Here is a 15,750-nt window from a genome sequence, read left to right on the forward strand (position 1 = left end):
ACGTAATCCTAATTGCATACGTGTTCTTGATTTGATTTTGCATTGTTTAGCGCTTTTTATGACGAAGAATATTTTTTATCATTCAAGGATTCGATCGACAGGTCGTCAGTACTAAATAATTGAAAATAGTCTACTTCTCGTGAACATTTCACATCGACAATTCCACATAACTATGTCCAGAAAAAACTTGAATCATTTCATCGGTATTCAATCCCAACAAACTTGAAACAAAAAGAAGATAAATGTTTTTTCGTTCCAACGTCGCGCTTATAAAATTCGGTGTATTGCATTATATCCCGTTGATCTAATAAGACAAAAAAAATCAGGTCGTCTGATTAACGATCGCCGTCTATAAATTCCTTAGCTTGTCCGCGCGGTGCAGTAGCAAGGGAGCCCGCGAGTGTTCACACCGTGCTGACTGAAGAGAGAAGTCGACCTAACCGAAACACACCTTAAGCCCGCTAATTACGTTTAGTCCGGGCGAAATTGGCGCATTCGTCGAAGATCATTTAGAGTGGAATTTTTTTGCATTTTCGCGTTCTTTAGACTCTTCTGAATAATAAACCTCAGTTTGCCGGCGGCTAACCTGGTCAGTAATTGTTTAAACTAACTTTTTTTAAACAAATGATTAATACTTGTTTTTCGGCTCTGAAAAAAATATTTTTCAATTAATTGAACAATTTGGAACAAAAAAAGTTCTTATTCGTTTCCGCCTAAAGTTGATAGTTTTCGTGTAAAAAATTATTGAAACTCGAAAAAATGCCAATTTTGTGATTTTCGAAGCCTTTAATCAGCGTGAAAAACTACGAATTTCGAATGGCAAATGAACGATATATAAACTTACAATCTTCATCTACAATGTTAAAAAAAAAAAAATCGAAAAGTCAACGGCAAACCCCATTTATAGCAAGAAACACTTCGCGTCTAAGCGCGTAATTTAAGGCAATGCAGCATGGGTGCTCAACCGACGGCTTCTCTGCACTGTCGCGTCGCAATAGAAGGTAGTTTAATTAATTAATTGATATGTTAACGAATAAGTGGATTCCATTTACTACAATTCCATTTTATTAAAAAAATTATATTAAATTCTTACATAAACAATGAAAATTATATATTTTTACACTCGTCTATGTTACATTTACATAAAGGTATACATTGTACATTATTTTTTCTACAACTACAAGACTTAGTGCCATACGAATTTATTTACTAAATTATCTATCAACTTATAAAACTCTAAATTCAATTTAATTTTGTTTCATAAAGCAAATCCTTTATCTTGAATTTCAAGCTTATTTTTCTAGATATATTCATTGCATGTCATGACAAGCTTTTGTTTTTAAAATTGACGTATCAAAAAATAAAATACGATTAGTTTCAGTGTTCTTGTCGTACAAGACAGACGATTTAGTCGTTAAGACCATTTTAAATATGTATTTTTAGTGTGTAATGTGTATTTTGCATATTAATTTTAATATTACGAGTGCAAGTGCTGAAATATGTCTGAGTACATTACTTTTGCTAAGAAAAGGAAGTTAGAGGTGATTAGTTTGCCATGTATTATTTGCAATAATGTTACTGAACAAAAGAACACTACAGCAAATCCAAAACCCGATTCGTATTTGATTATTAAAAATGCGGCTTTTCGTAGAAACGACGATGTAACAGAACGTTTTAATTTGTTATACAAATCAAGTGAAATTTTACAGTCATTTTCATGGCATGCAAGCTGTTATGCAACCTATACGAGTGAAGAAAAAATCCGGCGAAGAGAAATCTTTCTGCAGAAAGAAGAAAACAAAAATTGCATAAAAAGTGAAAATCTCGGCGCAGCCTCACTAACTGCCAGTTATTCTTTTAGAAATGCGAATAACTTCTACGGTGACAATTGCATTGTATGTAATCAAGTAAGCAAGAATAAAGTTATTGCAACATCATTATTATCAAACAAATCAACTGCTCAAAAATTAGTATCGGTAGCCTGTTTGAAACTAGATGAGGTTTTCACGAGAATATCTACTTTTTGTACTGCTGATGAAGTTATTGCTCGAAAAACTCGATATCATGAAACATGTTTAAAAAATTACATCTATCAATCAATAACTCTATCAAAGCAAATTGAATCTGATACAAGAGAACAAGTTGATATTATTAATAACAGTTTTAAGCGCGTACTGTGTGAAATTAAGTATGAATTATCGAATTCAGCGTGTGAATTAAGTTTTATAACAGACCGCGTTAATTTTTACGCCAACAATGCAAATCAACCAGTGAATAATAATAAGGTTAAAGAGCTGCTAATTAAAGAGTATGGTGAAAATATTTTATTTTCTCATTCCGTTAACAAATCAAAATCGTCATTGGTTTTTCTTAGCGATATATCTTTAAATAAGATAGTTGAACGTATGCGGAACTTTAATGATCCTAAAACAATTATTCAGCAATGCGTAGATATTTTAAAACCAGAATTACTATCGACTAACACGGACATGGTTAGTTATGTTTGCGATGATAATGTAACTGATTTCTATTTTAACAAATTCAAGTTACCACCGCACTGGTCTACATTTTTTAACAAGTTGTTTACATATAAGAAACCATTAAGTGATATTAAATTACGTCGCGCAAAATCTATCTTCATGGATTTTCAATATGCTACAAATGGAACACATACTCCAAAGCACATTGCATTAGCTGAAATGATTCATCATACAACACGCTCAAAACTACTTATAAATATTTTATCAAAACTAAGTCATAGTATCAGCTATACCGATTTATTAAATTTAGATTCTAATTTAATTAAAAAAATTGTCTATGAACAAAATCATTATCTTATTAGAAATCCAAGTAATATTATCAAGAACTCATCATTATTTTTACATGGCGCTATAGATAATAATGATTTTATGGAGGAAACATTAAACGGGAAAAAAACGACACATGTCACAGCTATGGTATTGTATCAACCGCGCTTATCCGACTCTCTACGTGTTATAAATTTTATTTCAAATGATAACATAAAAGATATTAGTTCAGATTTTTTACTCAGCCAACCCCTAGAAAACTTTGTTGTCGCCAATCGCAAACCACACGTTTCTAATTCTTATGCAGATCTAGATACGTTTAAAATAACGAAAAATCATCACTCAGAATTAATATGGATACTTTGCAAGTTGAAAATGAATGATAACGGCATGATTGAACGTCAACAGAAACAAGTTATTCCGAGTTGGGCTCCGTTTCATCAAGTGATTAGTACTGAAAGTTTTGCAGTATCCAATGTTGGATTTTGTAATTTAATTCCTCATTCTCCTACGTCTCCCGCAGTTATATTTACAGCTATGAAAAATTTTGTTGCCTTATCAGAATCAAATGGGAAGGAATACAGTGTTTTAAGTGCAGATATGGCAATTTATTTAATAGAAAAGTTGATTCAAATGCAGTCAACAAATTATTTTCCCAAGCTGATACTACGAATTGGTTCGTTTCATTTGCAAAAAAATTGGCTTGGTATTTTAGGTCAATATTTGGAGGGTTGCGGGATTGAAACTATTTTGGTTAATGCGAATGTTTACGGTGAAAACACCGTAACGGCAATTTTCAAGGGATTGCATTACAATCGAGGCGTTCGAGCAGCAAAGCTGATTTATGAAAGTATTAGAGTTTGTCAAATATTACAATATGCTAAAAGTTATAATGGTACGATTCTGAAACAACTACTTTTATTGTCAGAATTTCAATCATTTCGAAATTCGATTATTGATCGTAATTTTGAAGAAATTATTAAATTCTTCCAACTTATTCATGAAAAAACAACCATTTTTTTTAATAAATTTAATGAATTTGTAGAAAAAAGAAGTCAAGAAAATCAGCTTTTCTTGTACTTCAATAATTATTGTAAAATGGTTGAAATTCTCTTGGACTCGATAAAAGCTGATAGAGAAGGAAATTTTGATCTTCACTTGGCATCAACAAGACAAATGCTACCTTATTTTTTTGCAATGAATCATCCATTGTACGCTCGAGGAGTATTGTTATATCTTCAAGATATGGCACATCTTCCAACACCTGTCAAAAATGATTTAAATGAAGGAATGACTTCTGTTAAGCGAAGTGAAGGTATTTTCAATGGAGTTGGCTGTGATTTAGCTTTAGAGCAATCACAAAATCGAGCTTCAGCTGTACCTGGTGGATTAATCGGCAGGACACAGAGTGAAAAATTGATGCAAGAATGGCTTATGTTGTATCCTATAAAAAATTCATTTCGGGAAATATTAATTTCGTTCTGTGGTTTAAATGATTCGTCAGATGATGTATTGTCATTTAAACACAATGAATGGAATACAAATCAAATTTCCGCTGATGAAGTTGATGTTAATAATATTATAATAGAATTAAATTCATTAAATATTTTTGACCACAGTAATGATTCAAAAGGTTTGTATAACATAAGCAACGGTAAATTTGCTAGTGAACAAGTAACTTCTTTCCTGCTTGCTCTAAAAGATAATGGTGATATTTTATTGCAACAGTTTATTACTGAACGATTCTTAAATAAAGAAAAGAGTGTCTTTGATAGACTTGACAGAGTAGTTGTAAAAAATTTTAGTTATGTCGAACAGAAAAATTGTAAAACTAAGACAGATAAAGAACTAGAAAAAACTAAAGAAATGATAGATGTACAAAAATTAATAATGATATTAATGCAAAGAGGATATTCCACACTCGACATCGCATCTTACGAATTACTTGATTATCCTAAAGCTTTAGCAAATGCAGAGGGGTTTTACAAAAAATCTACTAAAGCAGATTTGATGCATGATATCGAAAAACGTACCAACTGTATTCAAGATTATTCAGCTATTTCAACTTCCAATATGAAGATTCATTTATTTGACGGAATGGCAGTAGTGCATTTGTTACAGCTATCGAAATTTACAACTTTTGGTGATTTTTCTCAAGCTTTTTTTAATTTTATCACGGGGCATTTCAAACCTTATGTACGTCGTATAGATGTAATATTTGATAGATATGATGATCTAGGAGTTAAACATTTAGAAAGTTTATTGAGAAAAAAAAATTATAAATCATCAGAATTTATAATAAAAAATTCTGAAAGTAAAATTCCTAGTAATGTTTCTGAATTCATGGCCAATCCTAAAAATAAATTACAATTGGTTCAATTTCTGTGCAAAAACGCCGGAAAATTCGTTAACTTGAACAATAACCAGCAGTTAATTATTGCAGGAAGTTTTGATGATTTCGAAAAATGTTACGAAATTAAAAATGATAGCATTGTAGAAATCACGGAATTATGCAGTAATCATTTAGAAGCCGATACTAAAATTTTTTCTCATGCAATGTATAATTTTAATCCTAAAACAGAAATAATTATTAACACTGTAGATACAGACATTTTTATTATAGGAATTTATTTTTGGCCTATATTTCAAGCCCTGGATTGTTCGGGTTTGTGGATCAAAGTAATCAATCAACAACAAAAACTATTAGCTTGTCATATGGCAGCTCATTCATTGAACAATTGTATATCTGCACTTTTGCCTGCCTTACATGCCTTTACAGGTTGTGATAGCACCAGTAAGATTGGTACAAAAAAAAAGGCAATGGATTTATTAATCCTTGATAAAAAATTTCAAAGAGCTCTCGTTCCTCTAGGCTGTGGATCTCCGTTAACCACTTCGGACTACAAAGCATTAGAGCAATTTTACCTAAAACTTATTAATAAAAAAGGCGAATCCGCAGATGAAGCTCGAGCAATTATTATTTCGCAAAACTGTGGAATAAACATCGATCTCTCAAATATTCCTTGTACATCAAATGCTTTATATTTACATATTTTACGAGCTGATTTACAAACTTATATTTGGAAAAATGCAATTTGGCCTCAATACACAGTATTAAATTTTATTGATTATGGATACAAAGAAGAAGATGGTATGTACTTACCATTATTTATAACAAAAGCTGCGTTACCAGAAAATTTAGTTAAACCTTGCAAATGTCTGAAAACGTGTGGCACTAAGTCTTGTAGTTGTAGAAAAAATAATGTACAATGTATACCTTTATGTAAATGTAACATAGACGAGTGTAAAAATATATAATTTTCATTGTTTATGTAAGAATATAATATAATTTTTTTAATAAAATCGAATTGTAGTGAATGGAATCCACTTATTCGTTAACATATCAATTAATTAATTAAACTACCTTCTATTGCGACGCGACAGTGCAGAGAAGCGGTCGGTTGAGCACCCATGCTGCATTGCCTTAAATTACGCGCTCAGACGCGAAGTGTTTCTTGCTAAAAATGAGGTTTGCCATTGACTTTTCGATTTTTTTTTTTTTTAACATTGTAGATGAAGATTGTAAGTTTATATATCGTTCATTTGCCATTCGAAATTCGTAGTTTTTCACGCTGATTAAAGGCTTCGAAAATCACAAAATTGGCATTTTTTCGAGTTTCAATAATTTTTTACACGAAAACTATCAACTTTAGGCGGAAACGAATAAGAACTTTTTTTGTTCCAAATTGTTCAATTAATTGAAAAATATTTTTTTCAGAGCCGAAAAACAAGTATTAATCATTTGTTTAAAAAAAGTTAGTTTAAACAATTACTGACCAGGTTAGCCACCGGCAAACTGAGGTTTATTATTCAGAAGAGTCTAAAGAACGCGAATATGCAAAAAAATTCCACTCTAAATGATCTTCGACGAATGCGCCAATTTCGCCCGGACTAGTTGCCCGGTGTCTGTTTGTGTGTGTGTGTGTGTGTGCCCGCGCGCGAACTCGATACGTCTGTTTACGTATGGTTGGCACTGGCCAAACAACAAGTTGCCCGCTCACTCACCAAATCGACGCGCCACTCATGTCCTCGGATGTCCACCTGTCTGCAGTATACACATAGCCCTTCTTTCACTTACCTTCTCGCGCGAGCGCAACTGGTTCTGTTATACGCGTATGAGGATTCATTGCTGCCGCTCTACCAATTGCCGGGATCGCACATATAAGTAAACGAGAAAGAGAGACTCGCTAATCGACATGGGATTCGCATTGTCACTTATGCAACTGACCTTGTTCACGCTCCTGCTGCTGCAGTTGTTTTTGTATCGGCACACTCACTCTCTCGCGCGTTATTAACGTTACTTTACTGCACGACGTTCTCGCTGACAGCCTTAACCTGAGAAGATTTTCTTCTCGGCTCTCTTTCTCTCTCCTCTCTCTCTCTCTCTCTCTCTCTCTCTGATATTATGAACAATGAAAACGCTAACTGTAGCTTAAGAAATTGATGTTGATAGCTTCTCGAATCGACACTTAATCCACGTCATGGATAAGTAGTCGCACAGAAAAAATGAGCGTTTGGGATTGATATTGAACGCCGCTATTACGAAGTGTTGCTGTTGATTTATATTTATAAATGGAATTTACATCATGAATCAATCTAAAAATCCGTTGTGTGACAAAAGACGGAAGAAAAACCGGCAAGCGATGACAAAATGAAAACACAATCTCCGGTATAAATATCCCGCGTTGAAATGCCCGAGCACGTTGACATTGAGGAATTGAAGCTCGTAGCAGTCGACACATTAGGTGAGAAAGGAAGCGAAACCAAAACAGTATTAGAAGAAAGAAAAAAAAGGAAGCGAACTTTATACGTGCTCGCACTTTCCTACATCGAACTTTCTCCAAGCAGGAGTTTGAAAAATAACGACAAAATCTCGTTGCTCGCAATCCTCGTTACAAGTGCACGGACAATACAAGCATATCACTTTCACATCGACGCTTAGCAAAAAAATTACTCGAGGGATCGGCATATTAAGAGTAGGTGTCCTTCGTTCGTAAAGCGATCCCGGACTTCGCGTGTGATACATGCTTTCTTCTTCAAGGCTGCGGGAGCAGAATTTCGTTTCTGCTGTTATACAGACGCGAGTACGTACGCTAAAACTAATGCGTTGTACCTTCTTGGCACACATGCATTCTTATGTAAAAGACCTCCTAACTGGCTCCTCTCTGCTGTATTATGTAAATAGAATTTTCTTAAGCGATTCCATCTGCCGTGAAAGACTCAAGATTTTCATTAGCCCTATCATATCGCAAGGATAAAAAATCAAATATGTTTGAAATTACGTACATTATTGAGAAGCTCCAAATCGATTTCTATCGTGTGTTTGAATGCACCACGCGCGTAAGCTAATTGGCTTATTACACTTTGAAAGGTTGCTTTTTCATTTTTCCTGGCCGTTGCATTTCGTATTTTCGCGTTTCGAAAGATACATCGATATGACACAGAATCGTCGAGACACAAATCACTTTTGACGTTCCATCAAAAGCGCACGTTGACCAAACATTCGAATTAGAGTATGATGATAATCGTACATAAACTCTTGACTATTTGAATGTGTTCCAGTAGCTTAGCTTACTAAATTATGTAATAATAAAGGTCACGAGGAATATTATGTAGCTCGCGAGTAGGTATAGTGAGCCTTCGTTTCAACAAGTTTACGTATAAAAAACAAATAAATGGGTGAGGAGTGTTTATTTTATTAACACGAATCGATAACAGAGGCTCGTCGGGTGAAAGATTTTGGAAAGGCTGTATTTTCAAATGTTTCAAACACCATGACGATGGACAGGTCTGTATTTAACAGCAAGTTCACGCGCTATTGGATATAACGTGATCGCTATTACATTATTTATTGCTCAATTATGTTTTCGATACGGAATGAAAATAATGTTTTTCTTTTCTCGGAGGTACTACTGTACGTCGAAAATAAAATTTTGAACGTTATGCCTCATTTTCTGCATGAGGATACAATTGGATAGGCAGACTCGCTTTACAATATTAGATTATGTGAAATATAATAGGGCCATTACGTTTGCACTTCGCAACGCCTATTGAATCACACAAAAGTTGCACGGATATTCTTTGTATTTTTTCCCCTTAATCGCGATGTCATAATGTGTGTTCGCGTACATTTAAAATTACTTTTGACAGCTAATCGCGTTACATTTTACATACCACGAAAAAGGAGCGACCGCAAAAAGAGCATATTGACATACATAGCTGCACATAACAATACAGTCACACCTACGCACCCGCATGTCGCATGCCCTGTTATTTGCTTGTGTGTGTGTGTGTGTGTTTGCAGACAGAAATAAAAAAATGAAAAAGCAACCTTTGAATTATCTAGCGCGTGTAAACATCAAGCGATCACTCGTTTGTTACAAATTTCGTGACGTACTATGGAGGATGATTTAATGTTTTGACCGATCCTGTTATTTGTGTGACTCGCAACTCTTACATTCACACCGCTTGCGAGTGCACTTGTAAGACGCTCTCGATACCAGTCGTTATTCTTTCGTCAAGTTACGTAGAACATCGGAACTTTTTTGAACCTCATATGTCGTTGTGCAATTGTAAAAAGTATTACATAAGTTTCTGGTGATAATTCTTCAGTGATACATCGAACGAAAATTGATTCACTTTTTTCCTCAGTAAATAATGACAACGTTAGGAATTCTATTAAAATTTCTAATAACCTACATGTTATTTTATAATTTTGTTTGTCAGACTGATGCACATTTAAAAACTGCACGCATTGATACCTTGAAAAAACATGAGATCTAATGATGCATACACAATATCTTTATGATTCAAAGGACCATCTTTATCTAGTTGGGAGTGGGTTCACGGATGGAGAAAGAGAAAGAAATTAGAGTAATTTCAGTTTTGACATCTGGGTATTTAAATGCACGTACGTACGATATACTTGGTTGTAATGACTCACGATCCTTGCATCACATGCATCTTTTGAAAAATTTTTTTTCTCCTCCCTGCTTATTTACTCGCGGCCAAACAAAAGTTAGACGCCAATCTAAGAAGACACCGATCACGTTTTATTGTGCAAATTGGAAGAGATGAAATAACTTGTTTAATTACAATAATTCATACTGTAGTACAAACGTTGAAATTACAACTTAATTAGCAAGAGAGAGAGAGAGAGAGAGAGAGAGAGAGAGCAAAAATCTGAAATGACACCTATGAATTAGCTTTACATGAAATTTTACCGATTTGTATTTGGGTATGCAAAATGCAATACACGAGAGATAGATAGAGAGCAAGAGAGAAAGGGAGAGAGAGAGAGAGAGAGATGAGACGTGAAGCACGAATAAAGAAAATTTTCACCCGTATAGTTTACTTTTGTACTACTACTTTTGTGGTTGTTGCACAACCTATCTCGCAGCTCTCGCTAGAGCAACGAAAATAACATACATACATTCACAACCACAAAAAAATCTAAAAAAGTTAGACACACAGGCGTATATTCAAATCTTCGTCATGCTAGGTTTCGAAACCATACTATCTCATTCTCATAGCTTACAGAAAACATTTCGGGTAGTTCTTCCAAAATAATAGGAATAAGTTTTATTATTTCTACGATTTTCTCAGTGCCAAGGCTATATTACAAGAAGATGTATATAAATGTGAATTTCGCGCGTCTCTGTATATTCCCGCAGCACGCGCAAGATGTGTCGTAAAAACGATTGATTAGCGAGCATGTGAGTTTTACAAAAGGACTTCAGCACATCTACACACACTTATTTAGCCGGGATGCTAGATGCCTCCTCCATAATACACGAGACACATGTGTCGCAGATTTATGGTTTTTCCTCGGCTTATAGGACTGGAAAATCTTTTATACTTCAAAGGATGATGTATGTCTTAAAGCTTGTGCATTCACGACTTGCCGGAAGAATTGGTGACGTGGGTTTTTGACGAGTGTTCGTAATTCTTTGTTTCCCATGGAGAGGAAAAAAAACTCAGAGTTTAGTAAATGTAAGTCTATCAGTTACACCGATTACCGGAAAGAAGCGCGCGTGAAAGCACACACGCATGCACAGACACACACACATTTACTTTTGATAAGGCGACGTCGGCATCAAATAATCAAAATATTTGCACACGTACGAATCGATTAGCTTCAAGTTTAATTTCTTCACTCTCTATAGGCATGGTTAGATTGACGATCCTGGTGTGTACAATTTATGTTGAAAATAGGCATTTATTATCTAATTAGTAGCTTTGCGAAAAGCCGCGAAAGGACATTCCCAGGAGTACGTCTTTCCATAAGAAGCTCGTAATTAATTATTTCGAGTTGGAAGTCCGCTGAGCGCGCGAAAGTCAAATAGTTTTGCTGCGTGCAGTTACCGTGTGATATGTCCAAAAATGGAAAGACTGAAGAAAACCAGTCTTCTTCGCCGTCGTCGTGATGCCTTGCTATAATTTATACTAGAATCTTCTTCACGTATTTTACGTATTTGGTGCAGTGATCGATATTATATGACTGATGAAATTGTTTCTTTTATGGGAAAAGGCGAATATATTAAGGTCGATTGTTAGCAATAAACAATTTTTGAAATTAACGTAAAATCAAGGCTATGAGAATGGAGTTTTCTATGTTTTTATCGGTAATTAACAACGTTTAAAATAATTGGATAGAAATGATTGTGTGTGTGTGTGTCTAGAAAAATCATTTAACGTGTCAAGGATAATAATATAGTTTTACTTTTCATTTTTATTTATTTTCATTTTATTTTTAAGCATATTAAGAAATATATCTCATCTTTGTTGCAATTACATCTTCCAACTTTTATTCTAACAAGATTTTGAAGATAGATGTATTCCTGGATGAAAATTTTAGAATATCAAAAGACGGGATAATAAGTTTATATATAATAAAGCATTTCATTTCTTGGGTTGTATTACTCAATCGAAACCATATCAAACTTTTTAAAGAAATATCGTAAAGCTCAATTACAATTAAAAGACGTTTTCATAAATTTCCCAATGACAAATTCACAAAACAGACAAACAACGTCGGTTAATAGCTTCATAAGTAAGCCTACAAACATAAAGAGTAGTCCCATGTAATGAAAACACAATTAATTTCTCGGAATACATATAAAATCTATTGAATCGAGCGACTTTCTCTCTCGCGAAACAAAAGATGATGTTATCTTAAGGCGCGTACGCGCTTTTACCTAATAGCTGCCAATGACGAGCCTTTGTTTTCTTTTATATACGGGCTTGTATACACGTTTAGTGTCATCAAGTATAAATATATGTGTACACATACATACACGAGACGCGCACGAAAGAAAGCCGAGGAGTCTGTAAAAAGTGACAGCATTATGTGCTCGCGCTCGCGCGTCGGAGAGGCTTTGCAATTTTGCTCACGTGAGGCAACCGCCAATTATTGTTTTGATCGACTGCCTCCAGACGCGCGTAGGAAATGCCATATACGTGCGCGAAAAGAGATAGAGAACCAAATTGAAATTAGACGATTCCTCCCTCCCCCTCGTTCCAGCATAATAAGGATGCAGATTTGGCGAAAAGCTTACGTAAAAGTCAATGAGAGGTTATGCTTTTGCGGTTTGCTACGTGCATTTTTTGTGCGGCTTCAAGATTTTTATTTTTTCAGTCTGTCTAGGATAATGTTCGTCTTGGCGAATTTCTCACGACCAATGCTTGCCCATGTGAAGAGAGGGAGTACAGATAGTTCAGATCCGAATCTTTATTAAAAAAAATTGAACGTTCATTAAAATTAAATGACCTGATGAAAAAGAAACTTGTGATTTAGTCAGAATGCGACAGACAGTTTGTTTTGGACCGGACATTAAAAAGAATAAAAGCGTATCGCATAAATTAATGGGCAGGGGGAGGGGGGCATCCGATTTTTCGGATAAGGTCGTATGCAAGAAAAAGTAAAAGTAAATGGCTATACATCTCCCTCTTTACATAATTAAGTAACCTCTTCTGAAAATAAATATCGAAAGTAAAATTCTCGTTTTCATACATTTTTATTCCAATGTAAACCTTTTACGTACATATCCTACCAAAAAACACATATAAATCGACACGCCCGGTTAGTTATCATGCAAGCAGCGTTCGTACAAGTTTGCACATTGAATTCCGAAGGTTTTTTTTTATATAACTCGCGTCTTGTAGTTTTGGGAGTATACTTCGCCTCTGCTCAAATTCACTTTTACTCTTCTCCTCGAATAAAATTAAGCCGCGTGGGCAGCAGCCGCCAATTTCTCGTATACGAGCCTACCGTATACCATAAAGCACCTGCATGTATATTCGCCGAGAAGCCTCGAGGTGTTTCTCTCATCCACTTTTTTCTTCTTCGAACTTGATAGATTGACGAGTTGATCTCGTTCTCTTTCTCGAACGGCGGCAACTGAAGCAAGTAAATTTTGATATTCTCTCTCGGGAGCTTTCGATTGTGGAAGCGCATCGCTTATATAAGTCGCGAATTGGAATCGTGATTCGAGGCGACTGTTTTTTATGGCAGATTTTTTCGGGCTGTGCGAAATATGCGCACAAAGGTATGAGGTAACGGATTTTTCGCGTCTGTATAACTGTCAATAGATTTCCATTCGCACTTTTACCTCAAAGAAAAGCACACACATTTTATTATTCCGCGTATTTTACGATCAAAAATATGTTCGCAGATGTATACACATTTGAAACGGGAATTGAAATCGTGATCGCCTCGAGCCCCTTGTGTATATTTTTCGGCGTGCGTCTCTTCTTGTTCGCGTGACGGTCTTTTTCGAACGCTGACTTATTTTACAAAACGTTCTGGCTTAAAGCGATAATTACTTTTATAATAAGTCATAAACGCTCGCCTTTGTTGTGGGTGCTATTACGCAATATGTGTATTATGGTGTGTGTATGCGCATTGTAGATGAAAATGATAATAATTCTATAGCATTTATTGCCAGGCGTTTAATTACAATCGAATTCCCGATTGAAGTTTTTCATTATGAAATTTCATTCAGAGTTATAGAAGCTATTCGCCTCGTAGACAAAGTTCAATTAATAATCGATCATACTAATTTACTTCCTGAATATTTTTAGCAAACTATAACCAAGGTTTATTTATTTCTTGTTTTCTCGTGATGTAAATCAAAACGTACGTCGTGAAATATAAATTAGATTTTTGAGATTTATTACTAAGCTTGAAGAAATGAAGATAAGTGCGCCTTTTATTTTCTGTAATCTGAACGTTGACACTTTTACAATTGCATAGTAAAAATTTCATTCAATACACTGATTGATTTTTATTTAATAAATCATTTACGGCATCATATTGATTGACCATGTCTCTTCGCAAGCATAGCACAAAAGGAACCGTCAAACCCCACATGTTCTGTATTCGATTACAACGTCTCGACATCGCCTCTGATTTATGATTACCATACAATATCTTAGTCCAAGTCTACCGAAAAAAACGAGACCAAGAAAAAGTCAGAGAAAGACAGAGATGGAAGAACAACATGACAGAAGCATTACACACCTTTGGAGTGGGCGGCGAGCGTCGACATCGCTGAATAATACATAAGTAGCGATTGTTTTTTGGCGCTTGGTGCACTGAAACTGAGACGTTCTTATGAGGAAAATTTCCAAAAGAGTATTAAATAAGAGAGACGAAACTTTAGCGCGAATTCAGGATTTGTTAGATTTTGCACAATGTATTTTTTTCGTACTCCGTATGTTTCGCAACTTGACTATAGAATTGGGTTTATCAGATGGCCCCGTAGGCCTTTTTTTTAGTTCGTTCGTCGAGCGATTATGATTGAATATATTGTGGATACTTCTACTTCTGCGAGGATTTAGGACAAGATTTGCGATTATACTTTTTTTTAATGGATTAATCGCAGTGCTGCTGTTCCTTTGTAGTTGCTGGAAACAATTTGAATTCTTCGAAGTACGATATCATCACCGATTCGAAATATCAATGCTTAGCTTTAGGAAAATATTGAGTGACGTATTCTCACGATTAAACTACTGTTTTTTCATTGAGTGTGATAATTTTCACGACGTAGAATTTTGCAGTGATTCTTCATGAGAATGGAATGATAGTAAACTGGCTTGCTAACTCGAATGAGAAATGTGGAATTAATTAACAGTTGATAATAACCCACGGAACAGTCGCATTCCAGACTTTTTCCGTGAAAAACGATGATTGCACAAGACATAACAATTTTTCTACTAATTTGTCAACTGTCAGCACTAATAAGAAGCAAAATGAAATGGTGGCATGCCATGGGCGACATTTGCATGCAAACAACCTTAGATATCATAAGACAGATATTATAGAACTCATAGTTGTTCCGTTTTTGTAAGTGTGCGTTTGAAAAACCGCACGACTTCGGGATCTAGTCTAGACAAGAAAATCGGGCTTTGAGAGTTTTGTTTGAGTTTTGATTGATTGGCTGACGTACATCGTGCAGCACCTAAGAAAGAAAAAGAGAGAAAGAGACGTTTGTGAGGCAATAACTCGTTTTTAATAGGGCCGAGTTGGAGGCTACATTTTTATCGGCATCAATTTATTTAGTTATTTCATCGATCTCAAATATTTTATTTTTCTCTCCACTCTCTCTCTCTCTCTCTCTCTCTCTCTCTCTCTCTCTCTCTCTCTCTCTCTCTCTCTCTCGACAAAAGTTAAAGGAAAAAACGTCGCGTGTGAATCGTGAGAGAAAAATGTCCTGAATAAAGGTTTTAGATGTTATAGATCGCGGTAAGTAAAGCGAGAGTATTTCCATGTAACATGTAATTCCCGCAAGTTGAATACAACGATTATTTGCAAATTTAGTACGCCGAGGGAATAATGAAGGAAGTTATTCGAAATAATTTTATTTACACACAGGAGTAGCGA

Source organism: Phymastichus coffea, unplaced genomic scaffold (genome assembly GCF_024137745.1).
Source record: "Phymastichus coffea isolate CEN01 unplaced genomic scaffold, Cenicafe_Pcof_1.1 PCOF00134, whole genome shotgun sequence".
Taxonomy (NCBI): domain Eukaryota; kingdom Metazoa; phylum Arthropoda; class Insecta; order Hymenoptera; family Eulophidae; genus Phymastichus; species Phymastichus coffea.